This window comes from Ornithorhynchus anatinus, chromosome 1, assembly GCF_004115215.2.
Source record: "Ornithorhynchus anatinus isolate Pmale09 chromosome 1, mOrnAna1.pri.v4, whole genome shotgun sequence".
Taxonomy (NCBI): Eukaryota; Metazoa; Chordata; class Mammalia; order Monotremata; family Ornithorhynchidae; genus Ornithorhynchus; species Ornithorhynchus anatinus.
Window position 1 is genome coordinate 177645533 of NC_041728.1, and position 21395 is coordinate 177666927.

A 21395-nucleotide genomic window follows, 5' to 3' on the forward strand; every position below is an offset into this window, starting at 1 on the left:
ATCCCACGTGGGGCTCATGGACTAAGTTAGAGGTAGAATAATTATCGAGTGAATCCCCATTTTACAGATGAGAATACTGAGGTACAAAGAAATTTAAGTAACTTGCCCAAGGTCACACAACAGACAAACGGCAGAGCCAGGATTAGAATTCCAGTCCTACGATTCTCAGGCCTGGGCTCTTTCCACAGATGCACACTGCTTCACCCTTCAGATTTGGTGGCTGGACAAAATAATGAAGACCAGTAATGAGAGAGGGGAGAGAAAGCACTGGGAATAGAGCAGATGCCAGTGCGTGAGGTTCTGGAAATATCGAGGCCTGTTATCAGCTGAGAAACTTGGCATGGTCTCTCAGAATGTCCCTCTTGATGATGTCCCTCATACCCTGCAGCTCAGGAGTAAGATGGATCTCATCAGTCAGAATTTGTGGAGATGTGTTGGAGAATGTACGTCTTTGGCCAAACAACAAACAGCAATGTAGATCGGGGGGAAGAATAGGCAGAAACAGGCAAGAGAAGGATGACGTTCTACACAGGGCTCCTTCTGGGCAGCAATAAATAAAAATAATAAAGATAATAATAAAGGTATTTGTTAAGCACTTAATATATGCCAGGCACTGTACTAAGCACTGGAGTGGATACAAGCAAATCGGGTTCGATATGGTCCCTGTCCCACATGGGGCTCACAGTCTCAATCCCATTTTACAGGTGAGGTAACTGAGGCCCAGAGAACTGAAGTGACTGGCCCAAAGTCAAGTTGCAGATAAGTACTGGAGTGGGGATTAGAACCCATGACCTTCTGACTCCCAGTCCCGCGCTCTATCCCCTACACCATGAAGAAAAGCAACATAGGCTAGTGGATAGAGCACAGGCCTGGGTGTCAGAAGTTCATAAATTCTAATCCCCAATCTGCCGCTTATCTGCGGTGTGATCCTGGTCAAGTCACTTCACTTCTCTGTGCTTCAGATACTTCATCTATAAAATGGGGATCAAGACAGTGAGCCCCATATGGGAGAAGGATTGTGTCCAACCAGATTCGTTTGTAGCCACCCTAGTGCTTATTACAGGGCCTGTCCAAACTGCTACCTTATCGATACAAGCTCTCATAAGATCCCGACTGGATTATTGCATCAGCCACCTCTCTGATCACCCATCCTCCTTTCTCTCCCCTCTCCAGTCTTCATTTCCCTGCCCGGATTATCTCTCCACAGAAATGTTCTGGGCATTTCACTCTCCTCCTCAAAAACCTCCAGGGGTTGCCTCTCAACCTTTGCATGAAACAAAAACTCCTCACTCTTGGCTTTAAAGCTGTCCATCCCCTTGCCCCCTCCTACGTCACCTCCTTTCTCTCCTTCTCCATCCCAGCCCGCACACTCCACTCCTCTGCCGCTAACCTCCTCACTGGGCATTGTTCGCACCTGTCCTGCCGTCAACCCCTGGCCCACATCCTACCACTGATCTGGAATGCCCTCCTTCCTCACATCCACCAAACTACCTCTCTTCCCCTCTTCAAAGCCCTACTGAGAGTTCACCTCCTCCAGGAGGCCTTCCCAGACTTAGCCCTCCCTTTCCCTCTGCCCCCCTCCCCTCCCCATTCCCCCTATTCCCTCCCTCTGCTCTTCTTCCTTCCCCTCCCCACAGCATTTGTGCATATTTGTATATATTATTTATTACTCCATTTATTTTATTAATGATGTATATATATCTATGATTTTATTTATCTTGATAATAATGTTGGTATTTGTTAAGCGGTTACTATGTGCAGAGCACTGGTAGATACAGGGTAATCAGGTTGTCCCACGTGAGGCTCACAGTTAATCCCAATTTTACAGATGAGATAACTGAGGGATAGAGAAGTTAAGTGACTTGCCCACAGTCACACAGCTGCCAAGTGGCTGAGCACTGATGCCTGACTACTTATTTTGTTTTGTCTGTCTCTCCCGTTTAGACTGTGAGTCCATTGTTGGGCACGGATTGTTTCTATCTTTTGCCCATTTGTACATTCCAAGTGCTTAGAACAGTGCTCTGTACATAGTAAGCGCTCAATAAATACTATTGAATGAATGAATGACTGGTACATAGTAAGCGCTTAACAAATACCGTCATCATCATTATTATTATTATTATATTCCTGCACATTTTCCTTTGTTTCAGCAGTACCCTTTCACCAGCTTACTGCTTCTGCTGAAGCCAGTAGAGGACTTGAAAAAGTCAAACTGGATATGCCACGAGCAGGAGCTGGGGGAACTCCGAGAGGCAGCTTCGCTTAGTGGGGGAAGCAAAAATTCAGGAACCTGGACAACATCTGGGCTCTTTGATATTTTTCCCCCTCCTCCAGCGATGCCTCTCAAGGTTCAGTGCCAGATCAGGGGCCCTGGATAAGCTGATCTGATCACTACAGGGGCAGAAAATGCAGGGAAAACAAGGGCTGGAAAGCTAGGTCAATAAAAAATGAGATGGAGGAATAATAATGCCAGTTGACTTCATTTAGATATGTTCTGCAGGGAAGAATTGCTGGGAAAGACTAGGAAATATCTGCAAACTACTTGCCGATGTGCTTAAATTGCGGTCTCAGAGGCAGTAGCAACACCAGATGGGTTTTGCACAAATTTCTGTTCATTAGGCTTCCCTTATTTGGGGTGTACTTTGTAATGCCTGCATTGTAATTTCCAGTGGAGGAGGATTGTGTGAAAGAGACCCTCTCATGTGGCTACTGTGTAGGGGTTTTGTTGGGTTTTTCTATAGCACTTGTTAAGTGCTTTCTATGTGCGAGGCACTATACAAAATGCAGGGGTAGTTAATAATAATGATAATAATTGTGGTATTTGTTAAGCACTTATTATGTGCTAGGCTCTGTACTAAGCACTGGGGTGGATCCAAGCAAATCTGGTTGGATACAGTCCCTGTCCCACATGGGGCTCTCAGTCTTAATCACCATTTGACAGACGAGGCAACTGAGGCATAGAGAGGTTATTAATAATAATAATGATAATAATAATTGTAGTATTTGTTAAGTATGCCAGGCGCTGTTGTAAGTGCTGGATTGGATACTAGCAAATACATTCATTCAATTGTATTTACTGAGTGCTTGTATGTGCGAATCACTGTATTATGCTCTTGGGAGAACAAACAGACACATTCCCTACCCACAGTGAGTTGGACACAGTCCCTGCCCCATATGGGGCTCACAGTCTTAATCCCCATTTTACAGCTGAGGTAACTGAGGTACAGGAAATGAAGTGACTTGCCCAAGGTCACACAGCAGATACATGGAGGAGCCAGGATAGGAATCCTGATTCTTCTGACTCCCAGGCCCATGTTCTACCCACTAATCAGATTAAAAGATAATCAGGTTGGACACAGTCTCTGTCCTATATTGGGCTCACAGTCTAAGAAGGAGGGATTTAATTCCTATTTGACAGGGGAGGAAAATGAGGCATAGATAAGTGACTTCCCCAAGGTCACAAGCCAGGTAAGTTGTGGAGCTGGGCTAGATCCCAGGTTCTTTGGCTCCCAGGCCTGTGTTCTTTTCACTACCCATCACTGCTTCCTTAAGAAGAACACAGTGTCTTCACAGGGCATAGGTAGTAAACAAACCATTCTGGGAAATGCTTTGGCTTACTCTCAGCCAGTGTCTTTTTGGTTTCTATTTCAGCCCTTCAAATCTGGAAGAATTTAGAAGAAGTGTTGATAGTCATGCAAAAAAGCGTTCCTCGTGAGAGAAACCAAAATAAACTGTCAGAAAGAGGGAGGGTTGAGGGCTACATCAAAAAAGATACAAGCGCAGGGAGGAAAGACCTTTGGAAATCCTGGTGTGGAGATCTTCAGGGTGATAACGATTCTTGTCAGGAGGAAATATGTCTTCTAGTTCTGTAGTACTTCCCAACTGCGTAGTACAGTGCATTGCTTTCAGTAAGCCCATGGCACTTACGTACATATCCATATTTGATTTATTCATTTATATTACTGTATGTCTTCCACTCTAGTCTGTAAGGTCATTGTGGGCAGGGAATGTGTCTCATATTGTTATATTAGACTCTCCCAAGCGTTTAGTCCCCTCTCAGGATTGTACCTGGAGAGTTCCCAGTACTCTACAAGTCTCGGCAACGGGAGGGCGAGTCCAGCAGTGGTCTACCCATTCCATTCCTAGCTTGGCCAGTGGCTAGCGAGTGGCAGGCAATCTGCTACAAGTCAAAACCCACCTGTGCTGGGCAGCAGCGGCACGGGAGAGAGTCGAGGGTGGAGACTCAAGTTTACTGTGTGTAAGGAGGCAATGGTAAACCGCTTCTGGATGTTTACCAAGAAAACTCTTTGGATCCACTACCAGAATGATTGCAGGTGGGGGGGGGGGGGCGTTCTGGGAGAGATGTGTTTATGGAGTCATATGGGTCGGAGATGATGCGACAGCATAAGACAAGACAAAACTCTCTTCATAGAGTGCTCTGCGTACAGTAAGGGCTTAATAAATATGATTGATTGATTACCAATAACACTGCTATTATTACTACTTTTGCTGCTTCTGCTGCTGCTGCTATTACTACCAGTCAGCATTTCATTCCAGACACTGTCCATAGCTCTCTTCATTCCTCTGGATAATTCTATTTCTGTGCCTCAGTATCCTCATCTATAAAATGGGATGGTTAAAAGGCTGTGGGGCTATGGATGAGGTGCGCACCTTGTGCCCAAAGGGGACAATTCCAAATTCATAGATGGTGCAGAAGGGAGAGGGAGTCAGGGAAAAAAAAGGCTTAACTGGGGAAGGCAAGGCACAGTTCCTTCCCAGAAAGGTTTTATCAGCCAGTTGGGAAGACGGGAAAGAGAAGGCATGTAGCTAATGAATGAACTGCACCAGAGAAAGTTGTGGAAAACACATAAAGGGAAGCAGTGTGGCCTAGTGGAAAAAGCCCGGGCCTGGGAATTAGAAGGACCTGGATTCTAATCCAGATCCACTTTTTGTCTGCTGTGTGACCTTAGGCAAGTCACTTCACTTCTCTGAGCCTCATTTACCTCATCTGTAAAAGGGGGATTAACACCATGAGACCCACTGGGGGATATGGACCTTGTCCAACCTGATTACTTTGTACCTACCCCCGTGCTTATAACGGTGTCTTGCACATAGTAAACACTTAGCAAATACCAGAAAAAAACAAAAACAAATGAAAAAAAATGAGCCCAATGTAGTAGGAAGAGACAGAGATCATCCTCCTCGACTTGGCCAAGGTAATTCAGCAAACTAGTAGCAAAGCACTAGACCATGTTGCCTCTTAGCTTATTACTATTGTTATTAATATTGGTATTATTATCATCATCATCATTATTTTGGTTCTTGTTACTTGCTTACTATATGCCAAGCACTGTTCTAAGATCTGGGGGATATACAAGTTATTATATCAGCCTGGACTGGACTACAGGATCCTTCTATTCTCAGCAAAGAAAGGCACCAGAGGGCAATGGGGTCAATCTGTACTGTCAACCATGTACTCGCCCAAGCAGTTAGTAAAATGCTTTGCACGTAATAAGTGCTCAATAAATATGATTGAATGAATAAACGGATGAATCTGGGAAGTCTTCATGAAAGAAGTAGGCTTTTAGCTGCATCTTGAATGGAGACAGGGGTCTGATTGGATGCTTCCACACTCCTATTTCTCCTAAATCTTGCTCAAAGCATTTTCCAGCATCCACAGAAGGTACGTCTCAAAATCAATCGATCGATTGATCAATCAATACGTGGTATTTATTGAGTGCTTACTGTGTGCCGAGCTCTGAACTAAGACAATGAAGTTGTTAGACGTGTTAAGAGAAGCACGTTGGCCTAAAGGAAAGAGCCTGGGCCTGGGAGTCAAATGACCTGGGTTCTAATCCTGACTGCTGTGTGACCTTGAGTAAACACCTGTGCCACAGTTCCCTCATCAGTATAATGGAGATTCAATCAATCATATCCTATTTATTGAATACTTAATAATGCTGGCATTTGTTAAGTGCTTACTATGTGCAGAGCACTGGGGTAGATACAGGGTAATCAGGTTGTCCCATGTGAGTCTCACAGTTAACCCCTATTTTACAGATGAGGTAACTGAGGCACAAAGAAGTTAAGTGACTTGTCCACAGTCACACAGCTGACAAATGGCAGAGCTGGGATTCGAACTTACTTCTTCCACGTACTCAGACTGTGAGTCCCACATGGGACCTGATGATCCTCTATCTACTCCAGGGCTTAATTTAGTGTTTAGCACATTGTAAAAGCTTAACAAAAGCCACATTTAACACCCCGCGTTCCCTGTCCCCAAAGATCTTATAGAGAAAATGAGGAGTATCCATGAGAGACTAACTATATCTTTCAAATTTGGGGAACTCTGAGTCTTAAGTATGAAATCCTCAAAGCACTCTAAGTCTTCAGAGAAAAGTACTATATGGACACAAGTAATAGAGTGATTATTGCCATTTGCTTCTAAGTAAAAAGATTTAGTTGACAGGCAAATAAGCTTCTCTGATCACTATGTAGCTGAACTTAGGAACCTTTTGAGTTTATATGACCTTGATTAGGCAAGAAAGTTTGGTACTGAAAAATAGTAGGCTTTGCAAGACATATTTGACACATGCAACAAAAAAAAAGTATTTTAAAACCAAATGAATAGTGTGTAATTTAAAGCATATTTGTGCCAGGAAATTTCCTCTACTTGGTTATGATGTGATTGGTTCTCTCGAGCCAACTTTTTGACATATGATGTGTGAGGGACGAGTTATAAGGCACATTTGATTTATTCCAAATGGAATTAAAAAAATCATATGGCCCTATTGGGTTAAAAAAGAAGTATATTAGTTTAAGAAATAATTTTGGAAGATAAAGTTCTTTCACACCTTAACCTCCCTAAGTGAAACGGCACCAATTTAACTCATATCCAGTCCTAGGAAACCAGGCTCATATAACTTTGCTTCTCATCTGACTCAGCCGACTGCTTAATAAGACTGAATATCACAGGATGGTTAGTGGTATGGCAGATTGGCACATTTTGTGCTGGAACACCTGAATAGGTTGAAATCCTTCAAGATGGCAATCTATATGGGCGGCAATTTATCGAGAGTTTACAGCAATGAGCTTACAGTACTGAAGGATGAAACCAGAAGCTTTGGGTTACCAAAAGGCTAGGCCCCTTCCCTGGTTGGTGGCCTCCGGAGCCAGGAGTGGTCTAGGAATCACTGGCCTGGCTCACAAATCTGTCTCCCCGTCTAAACTGTAAGCTCATTGTGGGCAGGGAATGTGTGTGTTACAGTGCCTGTTATAGTGCTATAACTATAGCAGCAGCATGGCGTAGTGGTTAGAACAGGGGCCTGGGAGTCAGAAGGTCATGGGTTCTAATCCCAGCTCCGCCACTTGTATGTTGTATGACCTTAGGCAAGTCACTTCACTTCTTGGGGCCCAAGTTATCTCATCTGGAAAATAGGGATTGAGATTGTGAGCCCCACATGGGACAGGGACTTTGTCCAACCCAATTTGCCTGTATCCATCCCTGGGCTTAGTACAGTGCCTGGCACATAGTAAGTGCTTAACAAATACCATAATTATCAGTATTATTGCACTGTACTCTCCCAAGCACTTAATACAGAGCTCTGAACACAGTAACTGCTCAGGAACTACCATTAATTGACGGGCTGGCTGATAGCCTGCCAGGGATGGGAGTGGGGAGTGGATGCCAAGCCAGTGTCAGATTGTGTCATTAAGACTGGCAGATGTCAGTCTTGGTAGATCCGGAGCTACGGTGGGTCACAGTTCAACCCCCACTACCTGGAATTAGTAGGTCTGATGGGAGAGCAAAGAAGCATTGTGGCCTAACAATAATAATAATAATAGTTGTAGTATTTGTTAAGCATTTACTATGTGCCAGGCACTGTACTAAGCTCTGGGGCGGATACAGGCAAATTGGGTTGGACACAGTCCTTGTCCCACGTGGGGCTCACAGTCTCAATCCCTATTTTCCAGATGAGATAACTTGGGCCCCAAGAAGTGAAACTCTGCTTCTCTGCTTCTCTGCCACTAACCTCTGCTTCTCTGCCACTCTGAAACTCTGCTTCTCTGCCACTAACCTCCTCATTGGGCCTCGTTCTCACCTGTCCCGCCGTCGACCCTGGCCCACATCCTACCTCTGACCTGGAATGCCCTCTCTCCTCACATCCGCCAAACTAGCACACTTCCCTCCTTCAAAATTCTATTGAAAGCTCAGCTCCTCCAGGAAGTCTTTTCCCTCTGCACCTCCTCCCATCCCCATCACCCCTACTCCCTCCCTCTCCTTTAACCCACCCCCCCGCCCCAAAGCACTTGTGTAAATATGTACATATTTATTATTCTATTCATGTTATTAATGATATGCATATAGCTATAATTCTGTTCATTTATATTGATGCTACTGATACCTATCTACTTGTTTTGTTCTGTTGTCTGTCTCCCCCCTTCTAGACTGTGAGCCTGTTGTTGGGTAGGGATTGTCTCTATTTGTTGCCAAATTGTACTTTCCAGTAGCTTAATACTGTGCTCTGCACACAGTAAGTGCTCAATAAATATGACTGAATGAATGAATCAATTCCCAGAAGTCCATATTTCACAGACCCAAAAACCATCTCTTAGACATATTCTTACCTAAATTCTCCCCTTTGTGGTTCGAACCACACCAGAGAAGTGTGTAAATTGATTTACATTTCCACAGCCTTGTCTAATCCCAGCCCAATAGTCCCATTTTCATTCGTAAGGTAATCTGAATATCCGCATACCTTGAGACACCGAGGTTTGTACATTAACCTACATTGCTTTGTTTCCATAATATCACCAAGAAATGATTTCATTGCTACAAATACTTGTTGTTGTTGTCTTATGCTGTCGAGTCGTGTCCGACCCATAGCGATGTCATGGACACATCTCTCCCAGAATGCCCCACCTCCATCTGCAATTGTTCTGGTAATGGAGCCATAGAGTTTTCTTGGTAAAAATCTAGAAGCGGTTTACCATTGCCTCGTTCCGTGTAGTAAACCTGAGTCTCCTCCCTTGACTCTCTCTCAAGTCACTCGGGTGAGTTTTGACTTGTAGCAGATTGCCTTCCATTCACTAGCCACTGGCCAAGCTAAGAATGGAATGGGAAGGCCTCTGCTTGACTCTCCCTCCTGTAGTCGTGACTGGTAGAGGACTGAAAACTCTACAGGTGCCACCCTGAGAGGTGCAACAAATACTATAATCATTAATAATTTGAAAACACTGAAACAGATTCAGGAGGCCGAAGGATAGTCGAAACGTGTTTTTGCTTTCCCTGTAGCTTGTCCCTGTATTCCATATCTTGCTCCCTGTTCTTGTCCCTGTCCATGTCCATTTCCCTGCCCTGTCCATGTCCTCATTCTGGTGAAGGTACAAGGGAGCAAGGATGTTGAGTTCACTGGAGAGGGTGGTGTTGAATATGTCAATTTGTGTGTGAGGGGAAGGTAGTTTGGGTATAGAGACCAAATGGGGTCGGATGGAATGCAGTTCTCTGTGGGGGAAAAAAGACAGATTTTTAGATGGTGGACGTAGGAGGAAAGAAAGCAGGTGAGGAGGTTGCGATCAGATTTGGCACAGAGTAAGCATCCTCTGACTTCCAGGCCTGTGCTCTATCCATTAGATGTGCTCTACCCATCCCCTGGTTTAGACTGTCAGCCCGTTACTGGGCAGGGATTGTCTCTATCTATTGCCAAATTGTACATTCCAAGTGCTTAGTACAGTGCTCTGCACATAGTAAGCACTCAATAAATACTATTGAATGAATGAATGAATAAAGAATTTCAGAATTGAGGAGGGTAGAGATTAAACAGTTCCTGGAGATGATGAGATCATGTGTATGCCCAAGCTGGTGAGTGTGTGAGGTGGGATGAAACAAGAGGTCATTGGAGTAAAGGAGAGAGAGAAGGTGGACAGTGATAGGATCATCAGGGTTACCCGTAGAGATAGTGAAGGCCCCAAGAATCAATGTAGGGATGGAGAATGAGAGAAGAAATGTGAGAAAGAGATCCAAATGGTTCAGAATATTGTAAGAGGGGCCGGAGGGCGGTAGATAACTGTGACTAGTAATTGGAATGGGTTCATTCATTCGTTTATTCAATCGGATTTATTGAGCGCTTACTAGATGTAGAGGACTGGGTTGTAGAGGTGGATGATATGGGCTTCAAAGGAAGGGAAAGAGAGGGATTGGGGAGGTAGGATGGTGATAAAGCGGTACTGGGGAGCGAGAAGGAAGTCGACTTTTTTCCCTTTCCCAATGAGTTTGGAGGAGAGGTAGAAAATAACACCCCTCCCTCCCTCCAGAGAAAGAGTCAGGGAGTGCATGTCTCTGAGACTGTGTCTTCTAAAGACCCAACATGGTTTAATGGATAGAGCACGGACCTGGGAGTCAAAAGGACCTGGGTACTAATCCCAGCTCAGCCACATGTTTGCTGTGTGTCCTTTTATTTACTATTGTTTTAATGAGATGTTCTTCCCTTTGATTCTATTTATTGCCACTGTTCTTGTCTTTGTTCTTGTTATGAGAAGCAGCGTGGCTCAGTGGAAAGAGCATGGGCTTTGGAGTCAGAGGTCATGGGTTCGAATCCCCGCTCTGCCACTTGTCAGTTGTGTGACTTCACTTCTCTGTGCCTCAGTTCCCTCATCTGTAAAATGGGGATTAAGACTGTGAGCCCCACGTGGGACAACCTGATTCCCCTGTGTCTACCCCACCGCTTAGAACAGTGCTCTGCACATAGTAAGCGCTTAACAAATTATTATTGTCTGTCTGTCTCCCCTGATTAGACTATAAGCCCGTCAAAGGGCAGGGACTGTCTCTATCTGTTACCGATTTGTACATTCCAAGCGCTTAGTACAGTGCTCTGAACATAGTAAACGCTCAATGAATACTATTGAATGAATGAATGACACGTCACTTACCTTCTGTGAGCCTCAGTTACCTCAGTAAAATGGGGATTAAGAATGTGAGCCCCACATGGTACAGGGACTGTGTCCAACCAGATTAACTAACTCAGTGCTTAGAACAGCGTTTGGCTCAAAGTAGGAGCTTAACAAGTACCATAATTAATATTATTCTTACCCGGGGAGAGCCAGGTTTCAGTGATGGAGAGGAGGAGCAGTACGCTGTATCCTGTGCCTTATCCCTGCCCCTGTTCCCCTTCTCCCATGTCCTGTGCCTAAGGAAGCAGCATAGCCTAGTGGAAATAATAATGATAATAATAATTATTATCATGGTATTTGTTAAGCACTTACTATTTGCCAGGCACTGTACTAAGTGCTAGGGTGGCTACAAGCAAATGAGATTGGACACGGGCCCTGTCCCATGTGGGGCTCACAGTCTCGATGCCCTTTTTACAGATGAGGTAACTGAAGTACAGAGGAGTGACATGACTTGCCCAAGGTCACACATCAGCCAAGTGGTGGAATCAAAATTAGAACCCATGACCTTCTGACTCCCAGGCCTGTGATTTATCCACTACACCATGTGGCAGACACAGGCACTGAGGGATGGCCATAAATCAATCAAATGTGGCTTAGCTTAGTGTGGTGAGTCCACAATAAGCCTCCTTATTAGTGACTCTTTGTGATCCTGCGAACAACGGAAAGGAAGAGACTGACAAAGACACTCATGGGCTGTACTTGAAGACATGTTTGCCAGCCCGTGGGGGATAGGAGAATGGAGAGAGGCGTGGCCTTGTCTCCTGCTCTACCTGTTAAAGGGCCTGGACCACTGAATGACTGCCACGTAGAGCCACAGCTGTGATGCTTGAGGCAAATAAAAGGCACTCGTTTTGAATCATGAGGAAGCAGCAGCAGGAGAGCAGCATTTGGAAGCAGAGAGGAAGCAGCATTTGGGGAAAGCAGGCTTGTGGAGGAGGCTTGCAGTGACAGCGGTCTGTGTGGCCAGGAACGTCTCCCAACCTTCAGCTGTGGGATCTACAGAATGGACAGAATGGGCTCCCTTGGCCAGCAGACTGATACTGGACCCTTGGTGGAGTGAGTGAGAATAGGTATGTGTCTCTCCCTTGCATGCTGGTAAAACTAAGCAAAAAGCTTTCCAGAGTAGCCTTGGTTGTCGCTGGTGGGGTCTGACTCTGCCATGTGTCCCTGAGGCTCCCCGGATCCAGAAATATCATGGTTGGTAGGAGCCAGGGGCTCACCACACCTGTGACCACCTGAAGTATGGCCCTTCAAGAGTAAGTAGCCATGAATTCTGCCCTCAAGGAGCTTGCAACTTGATTTCTTTTATGATCTTCCATAAATCTTCTCCTGGGTAGAGCCTATAGACCTGGAACAAATTGGCAAGGCTGATCTAAAAGGTAACAAAGAGGAATATAACTTTTTTTACAGTATTTGTTAATCACTTAGTATGTAGCAAGCACCATGCTGTAGTAGATACCAGCTAATCAGGTTGGACACAGTCCATGTCCTATGTGGCCTATTAGCTCACGGTCCTAATCCCCATTTTACAGATGAGGGAACCAAGGCACAGATAAGTTTAGTGACTCGCTCAAGGTTATAAAACAGACAAGTGGTGAAGGGCAGATTAGAACTCAGGTCCTTCAGACTCTCAAGCCTGTGCTCTACCCACTAAGCCACAAGACTTCTTGCGGGAGAGGGTTAGGGTTGTTCTCTGGGGGAGGAATTGAAGAGCTTGTGGTCCCAAAGATATCCTGAATATAGCACTCATTGGCCTCAGCTCTGACCATTGTTTCTTTCCTCTACTTTGGGAACTTCAGCCACTAAATACCCAAAGTTTGAAGCCCAGCCAAATCCATACTTGCTGAGCACTAGGAAGGAAGAGATAGAAATCATCTTTTCAGATAAACATCCTCCTCACAGAGCCTCTGGGGCATCAACTCATTATCACCCATCATCACTGGTGTTTATTCAGCATTTACTGGGTGTCAAGCCCTGGAGAAACCTCCGGGAAGGAAGACCAGAAGCAAGATATACAGTTTTTTTAACACCCTAGGAACTTGCAATCTAATTGGAGAGATGAATTCTCAAACTTTTTGGTCTAGTTAGGGGAACAGGGTGGAATCAGGATGAAACAGCTGATTAAGCAGTTGAATATATATAAATATGCCAGTAAGATATATTAAGTATCAGAGTCCTGGGGATAATATAATAAGGGTGGGCTTTGGTGTTATTAATCAATCAATCAATTGTATTCATTGAGTGCTTTTATGTGGAATTAATCTTGGAAGACAGCTCAGAGGAGGGTTTTTTTTTTCAGAGGGATTTGGAAATGGAGAGAACTAGGGTCCGGCAGAATTTGGTGAGGAGGAAGTGGCAGCCCACGTGAACAGTCTGGTTTCTCCTGGAATGTCTGTGATTTCCAGATGAGATTGTCTGGGAAAACTGAATGAGAGATGGATTCCTTTCCATGTATATCTAACTCCCTTTTCCCAATCCCATTGGAAAAATGCTTTCCAATGTTAATTCTCTGCTTCCCTACCTGCGATGCTGGTTGTCACTCCAGTCACTTTGTGAAAATCCGCTATTTGCTGCAAGATATGGGCAGAAGTTCCGACGGTTTACACTAGGCTCTCAAAGACACTGAATGTTTGTGAAGAGGCACCAGTGGTCTGGATTTAAGTTCCCCTCCTAACTCAACCATGGACTTTGAGTCACAGGGGCAAATCAGTGATTTGCCTCAGTTTCCCCATCCTTGTCATGTCCATTATATCTCTCCTGTTTCTCTAAATAATACCATTGCTGGGACTGCAATTGAAAACCTGATTAGCTTGTACCTACACCAATGTTTAGAACAGTGCTTGGCACGTAGTAAGGCTAAACAAATACCCCAACATTGATGATGATGATGGATAGAGGACTTTCCAGTCACCTCTTCTGTCACATTATAGAGACTCCCCACACAAAATCTGCCCAGGTGAATAGCCATGACTTGGCCTCAGGAACCATTGTGCAGGGTGGCCTAGTGGAAAGAACCCAGGCCTGGAAGTCAGAGAACCTAGATTCTAATCCCGACTCTGCTAATTGCTGCTCTGTGACCTTGGATCAACCTCTTAACTTCTCTGTGCCTCAGCTCCCTCATCTGCAAAATGGGTAGGCAATCCCTCTTCTCTCTCCTACTTAGACTTTGAGCTCCATATGGAACCTGATGATCTCCTATCTACCCAAGCGCTCGGTACAGTCTCTACTTGGATGTCCCACCATCGCCTCAAACTTAACATGTCTAAAACAGAGCTCCTTATCTTTCCTCCGAGGCCCTGCCCTACCCATGACTTTCCCATCACTGTAGATGGTACCATCATCCTTCCTGTCTCACAAGCCCCTAACCTCTCTCATTCAAACGACACATTCAGTCCATCACTGAATCCTGCCGGTTCGACCTTCACAACATTGCTAAGATCCTTCCTTTCCTCTCCAATAACTGTTATCACTTTAATGCAAGCACTTATCCTATCACACAGTAAGCGCTCAAAAAATACGATTGAATTGAATAAATCCCGACTCAAGTATTGTATCAACCTCAGTCAGTCAGTTGATCATATTTTTTGACTGCTTACTGTCTGCAGAGCACTGTACTAAGTGCTTGGAAAGTACAATATAGGACTATATTCGATACATTCCCTGTCCTCAACTAGCTTACAGTCTATTTCATTCTGCAGTTTCTCCAAAAACATTCAGGCCATGTTTCCTCATTCCTCAAAAAGCTCAAGTGGTTGCCCATCCACCTCTGCATCATTTAGAAACTCCTCACTATTGGCCTTAAAGCAGCACCCCCACCTCACCTCTCTACTCCCCTATTATAACCCAGCCCTCGCGATTTGCTCTTTTATTGCAAAACTTGTCAGTGTACCTTGATCTCGTCTATTTCACTGCCGACTTGTTACCCACATAATTTATTTAGTTATATTAATGTCTATCTCCTCTTCTAGACTGAAAGCTTGTTAAGGGCAGAGAATATCTCTTATACTGATAATGTTAATAATAATGTTGGTATTTGTTAAGCGCTATGTGCAGAGCACCGTTCTAAGCGCTGGGGGAGATACAGGGTAATCAGGTTGTCCCACGTGAGGCTCACAGTTAATTCCCATTTTGTAGATGAGATAACTGAGGCGCAGAGAAGTTAAGTGACTTGCCCATAGTCACACAGCTGACAAGTGGCAGAGCGGGGATTCGAACCCATGACCTCTGACTCCCAAGCCCGGGCTCTTTCCACTGAGCCACGCTGATTCTCATATATTACTATATTATCCACTCCTAATCAGTTAGTATAAAGCTCTGCACACAGTAAATGCTAAATAAATGCAACTGACTGACTGACCCACATCCTGCCTCTGGCCTGGCCTCCTCAAATCCAACATACAATGACTCTCCCCTTTTTCAAAGCATCTCCTCCAAGAGGTCTTCCCTAACTAAACCCTCATTTTTCCCTTTTTTTCACTGTCTTCTGCATCTTCCTGCCTTGCTCCCTTCATTCATCTCCCCTTCCCGGCACCACAGGACTTACCTACATATCTATCATATATTTATTTGTATTGTCTGTCTCCCCGCTCTAGACTGTAAGCTTGCTGTGGATGGGAATTGCCTGTTATAATATTCTATTGTACTCACCCAAGCTCTCAGTACAGTGTTCTGCACATACTAAGCTCTCATTAAATACAGTTGACTCACTGCCTGAATGACTGCCTGACTACAGTTCTTTGAACATAATAAGGCACTTATCAGATGCTATGACTGATAATATTATCATCATCAGTGTTATTACTATCATTCTCATTACTATCATTCCCAGAATGCCCCGCCTTCATCTGCAATCCTTCCGGTAGTGGATCCATAGAGTTTTCTTGGTAAATATCCAGAGGTGGTTTACCATTGCCTCCTTCTATGCGGTAAATGAGTCTCCAGTCTCGACTCTCTCCCACGCCACTGCTGCCCAGCACAGGTGAGTTTTGACTTGTAGCAGATGACCTTCCGCTCACTAGCCACGGCCTGAGTTAGGAATGGAATGGATATGCCTCTGCTTGACTCTCCCTCCCATAATCGTCATTGGTAGAATACTAGAAACTCTCCAGGTGTGTCCCTGAGAGGGACCTGTATTTTTTAATCTCTATAAATATTTTCTCCACCCCCTCCATAAGATAGTAAGTTCCGTGAGGACAGGGAGTGTGTCCTCCTATTTCTGTATTTTCCCAAGTGCTTAGAAGAGTACTTAATACTTGGTGAGGACTCAGGTAATATCATCAACTGTCTGAAATGCAAGTGTCACAGAAGGAAAGTGTTGGAGCAGTAAGCAGCGTGGCTCAGTAGAAAGAGCCCGGGCTTGGGAGTCAGAGGTCATGGGTTCGAATCCCAGCTCTGCCACTTGTCAGCTGTGTGACTGTGGGCAAGTCACTTAACTTCTCTGTGCCTCTGTTATCTCATCTGTAAAATGGGGATTAAGACTGTGAGCCTCGCATTGGACAATCCAATTACCCTGTATCTACCCCAGGGCTTAGAACAGTGCTCTGCACATAGTAAGTGCTTAACAAATACCAACATTATCATTATTATTACTATTACCATCACCAGGGAAGCGGACACTTCCTTACCTCGATCATGGGTATCAAATCTTTGCAGTCTGCCGGTCGCAACAGTCCGATGATATAGTTCATGATCGCTTGCTCCTGTCTCGACAGCCAGTGGTATTTGTTGGGTGCTCAACACTTGCAGAACACTCTACCAAGAACTTGGGAGAGAACAACAGGGTGACTCTGGAAAATGTATTCTCTGCTGGCACAAAAGAGAAGCAGCATTTGGGGAGCAGGGGAACTTTCCCAGGTTCCACCTATGGCCTGGAACACCCTCCCTTTTCATATCCTACTGACAATTATTCTACCAGATCTTCAAAGCCTTACTGATGGCCCATCTCCTCCAAGAGGCCTTCCCTGATTAAGCTCCACTTTTCCTCATCTCCAACTCCCTTCTACGTCACCCCGACTCATTCCCTTTGTTTTTCCCCACTCCCGGCCCTACACCACTTATATCTATATACACATATAGATATATAATTTTATTTACTTTTATTGATGCCTGTCTTCCCCTCTCTAGACTGTAAGCTCAGTGTGGGCAGGAATGTTTCCATTTATTATTGTATTGTACTTTCCCAAGTGCTTAGTACAGCTATCTGCACACAATGCTCAATAAATACAAGTGCATGAATGAATGAATGAGAGCCAATTTAGGAGTCAGGACCTGGGATGTTATCCTAGTTTCATCACTTGCCTTGGGAAAGTTGTTTAACTTTTCTGTGTTTCAGTTTTCCTTATGTATAAAATGAAGATTTAATACCATCTCACTCCTACTTGGTCTGTGAGCCCACTGTGGGGCAGGGACTGTGCACAACCTGATTTTCTGGAATGTACTGTAAGCACTTACAAGTACCATTAAATAAAACAAAAAAAACCCTGATTTCTTGTTCCTATCCCAACATTTGACATGTGTTAACAAATGTCACAGTTATTATTATGTAACACAAGCCACACTTCCTTCATCACTCAGAGCTACCAGCTGCAGATCTGGTGATCCTTATTGAAAAAAAAAATCCTTTTTTATTTTTATGGGATTTGTTAAATGCTTACTATGTGCCAGTCACTGCACTAAGCACTGGGGTAGATTCAAGCTAAACAAAGTTAGACTCACATGACTCTCACAGTCTTATTCACCATTTTACAGATGGGATAACTGAGGCATAGAGACATTAAGTGACTTGCCCAAAGTCACACAGCAGACAAGGGGCAGAATTGGAATTAGTAGCTGGATCCTTCTGATTCCCAGGCTGCAAACTCATTAGACAGAAATCTATCTCATCTGGCCCTGAAACTAGTGCTCAAAAGTCCTTGATTGATTGACTGATTTTTATTTAGAAGCAGCGTGGCTCAGTGGAAAGAGCACGGGCTTTGGAGTCAGAGGTCATGGGTTCGAATCCCAGATCTGCCACTTAGCTGTGTGACTGTGGGCAAGTCACTTAACTTCTCTGTGCCTCAGTTACCTCATCTGTAAAATGGGGATTAACTGTGAGCCTCACGTGGGACAACCTGATTACCCTGTATCTACCCTAGCGCTTAGAACAGTGCTCTGCACATAGTAAGCGCTTAACAAATACCAACATCATAGGTCATGGGTTCGAATCCCAGCTCGGCCACTTGTCAGCTGTGTGACTTTGGGCAAGTCACTTAACTTCTCGGTTCCTAGTTACCTCATCTGTAAAATGGGGATTAAGACTGTGAGCCCCACGTGGGACAACCTGATTCCCCTGTGTCTACCCCAGCGCTTAGAACAGGGCTCGGCACATAGTAAGCGCTTAACAAATACCAACATTATCATTAATGTCTGTCTCCCCCTATAGAGTGTGAGCTTGTTGTGGGCAGGGAATGTGTCTGTTCCTTCTTGTATTATACTCTTCCAAGTGCTTAGTCCAGTGCTCTGCACATAGTAAGTGCTCAATAAATACTATTGAATGAATTAATAATCGGGGGAGACAGACAGACAAGAGCAAAGGCAATAAATAGAGTCAAGGGGTCTCATGTGGAGCTCACAGTCTTAATCCTCATTTTCAGATGAGGGAACTGAGGCACAGAGCAGTGAAGTGACTTGCCCACAGCCACACAGCTGACCAGTGGCAGAGTCGGGGTTAGAACCCACGACCTCTTACTCCCAAGCCCGGGCTCTTTCCACTGAGCCACGCTGCTTTTTTAAGTGCTAGAGAGCACTCTACTAAGCCCACGGGAGAGGGCAATATTTTAGAATGGGTAAACCCGCTGTTGTCCACAAGGAGCTTACAGTCTAGAGGTTGAGTTGGAAGAGGAGGTGACAGTCTAGAGAGAAGGAGTTTACAGTCACGAGAGGAATATACAATCTAGAGTCTCTGTACCTACTTGTCTCTCTGTTCTCCAACTGACTATACATGACCACAGCCAATCGGAAGCTCAGTCCCACCCCTCTAGCTACAGGTGGGCCCTGGGGGTCAACATGGCGTAGTTGGGAAGCAGTGTGGCCTAGTGGATAGAGCCCGGGCCTGGGAGTCAGAAGGCCCTGGGTTTTAATAATAATGTTGGTATTTGTTCAGCGCTTACTATGTGCAGAGCACTGTTCTAAGTGCTGGGGTAGATACAGGGTACAATTAATTAACAAAATAAATAGGGTAATGGAAATATACACAGTCAAGCGGACGAGTACAGTGCTGAGGGGATGGGAAGGGAGACGGGGAGGAGCAGAGGGAAAGGGGGAAAAGAGGGTTTAGCTGCGGAGAGGTGAAGGGGGGGTGGTAGAGAAGCAGCGTGACTCAGTGGAAAGACCACGGGCTTTGGAGTCAGGGCTCATAAGTTCGAATCCCAGCTCTGCCACTTGTCAGCTGTGTGACTGTGGGCAAGTCACTTAACTTCTCTGTGCCTCAGTTCCCTCATCTGTAAAATGGGGATTAAGACTGTGAGCCCCACGTGGGACAACCTGATTCCCCTGTGTCTACCCCAGTGCTTAGAACAGTGCTCGGCACATAGTAAGTGCTTAACAAATACCAACATTAGAGGGAGTAGAGGGAGAAGAGGAGCTCAGTCTCGGAAGGCCTCTTGGAGGAGGTGAGTTTTAAGTAGGGTTTTGAAGAGGGGAAGAGAATCAGTTTGGCGGAGGTGAGGAGGGAGGGCGTTCCGGGACCGCAGGAGGACGTGGCCCGGGGGTCGACGGCGGGATGGGCGAGACCGAGGGACGGCGAGGAGGTGGGCGGCGGAGGAGCGGAGCGTGCGGGGTGGGCGGTAGAAAGAGAGAAGGGAGGAGAGGTAGGAAGGGGCAAGGTGATGGAGAGCCTCGAAGCCCAGAGTGAGGAGTTTTTGTTACCCTATTTATTTTGTTAATGAATTGTACATTGCCTTGATTCTATTTAGTTGCCATTGTTTTTACGAGATGTTCTTCCCCTTGACTCTATTTATTGCCATTGTTCTTGTCTGTCCGTCTCCCCCGATTAGACTGTAAGCCCGTCAAACGGCAGGGACTGTCTCTATCTGTTGCCGACTTGTTCATCCCAAGCGCTTAGTACAGTGCTCTGCACATAGTAAGCGCTCAATAAATACTATTGAATAAATAAATACTATTGAATGAAAGGAGTTTTTGTTTGGAGCGGAGGTTGATAGGCAACCACTGGAGTTGTTTAAGAAGGGGGGTGACAGGCCCAGATCGTTTCTGCAGGAAGATGAGCCGGGCAGCGGAGTGAAGAATAGACCGGAGCGGGGCGAGAGAGGAGGAAAGGAGGTCAGAGAGAAGGCCGACACAGTAGTCTAGCCGGGATATAACAAGAGCCCGTAGCAGTAAGGTAGCCGTTCGGGTGGAGAGGAAAGGGCGGATCTTGGCGATATCGTAAAGGTGAGACCGGCAGGTCTCGGTAACGGATAGGATGTGTGGGGTGAACGAGAGAGACGAGTCAAGGATGACACCGAGATTTCGGGCCCGAGAGACGGGAAGGATGGTCGTGTCATCCACGGTGATAGAGAAGTCTGGGAGAGGACCGGGTTTGGGAGATAAGATGAGGAGCTCAGTCTCGCTCATGTTGAGTTTTAGGTGGCGGGCCGACATGCAGGTGGAGACGTCCCGGAGGCAGGAGGAGATGCGAGCCCGAAAGGAGGGGGAGAGGACAGGGGCGGAGATGTAGATCTGCGTGTCATCCGCGTAGAGATGGTAGTCGAAGCCGTGAGAGCAGATGAGTTCACCGAGGGAGTGAGTGTAAATGGAGAACGGAAGAGGGCCGAGAACTGACCCTTGAGGAACTCCAACAGTTAAAGGATGGGAGAGGGAGGAGGCGCCAGCGAAGGAGACCGAGAATGACCGGCCAGAGAGGTAAGAGGAGAACCAGAAGAGGACGGAGTCCGTGATTAGACTGTAAGCCCGTCAAACGGCAGGGACTGTCTCTGTCTGTTGCCGACTTGTTCATTCCAAGCGCTCAGTACAGTGCTCTGCACATAGTAAGCGCTCAATGAATACTATTGAATGAATGAATGAATGAATGAATGAATGAATGAATGAATGAACAACTTGATTAGCTAGAATCTACCCCAGCACTTAGAAAAGTGCTTGGCAAATGCCATCATTTATTCATTTTATTTAATAAGGGCTCAATAAATGTGACAGGGATCTAGACTGTAAAACCCTCTGCATTCATTCATTTATTCAATCATATTAAGCTCTTACTGTGTGCAGAGTGCTAGGCTAAACACTTGGGAAAGTACAATACAGCAATAAAGAGGCACATCGAGCTCACAGTCTTAGTCTGTGATCTAGACTGTAAACTCCTCTCTAGACTATAGGCTCCTTACAGCATGGGCCTGGGAGTCAGAAGGTCCTGGGTTCTAGTTCCAGCTCTGCCACATGTCTGCTCTGTGACCTGG

At 45.4% G+C, this 21395-nt stretch overlaps 2 non-coding genes across 2 annotated transcripts; one reads left to right on the forward strand and one right to left on the reverse strand.

The window, feature by feature from the left end:
• The first annotated feature begins 4050 nt into the window (after positions 1-4050).
• On the forward strand, positions 4051-4188 carry LOC114815830. The gene has a single exon (XR_003763636.1). It is a non-coding gene; the product is annotated as a small nucleolar RNA SNORA7 (small nucleolar RNA).
• Positions 4189-9064: 4876 nt separating this feature from the next.
• On the reverse strand, positions 9065-9202 carry LOC114815524. Its single transcript, XR_003763312.1, has one exon. It is a non-coding gene; the product is annotated as a small nucleolar RNA SNORA7 (small nucleolar RNA).
• Between the last annotated feature and the right edge of the window lie 12193 nt (positions 9203-21395).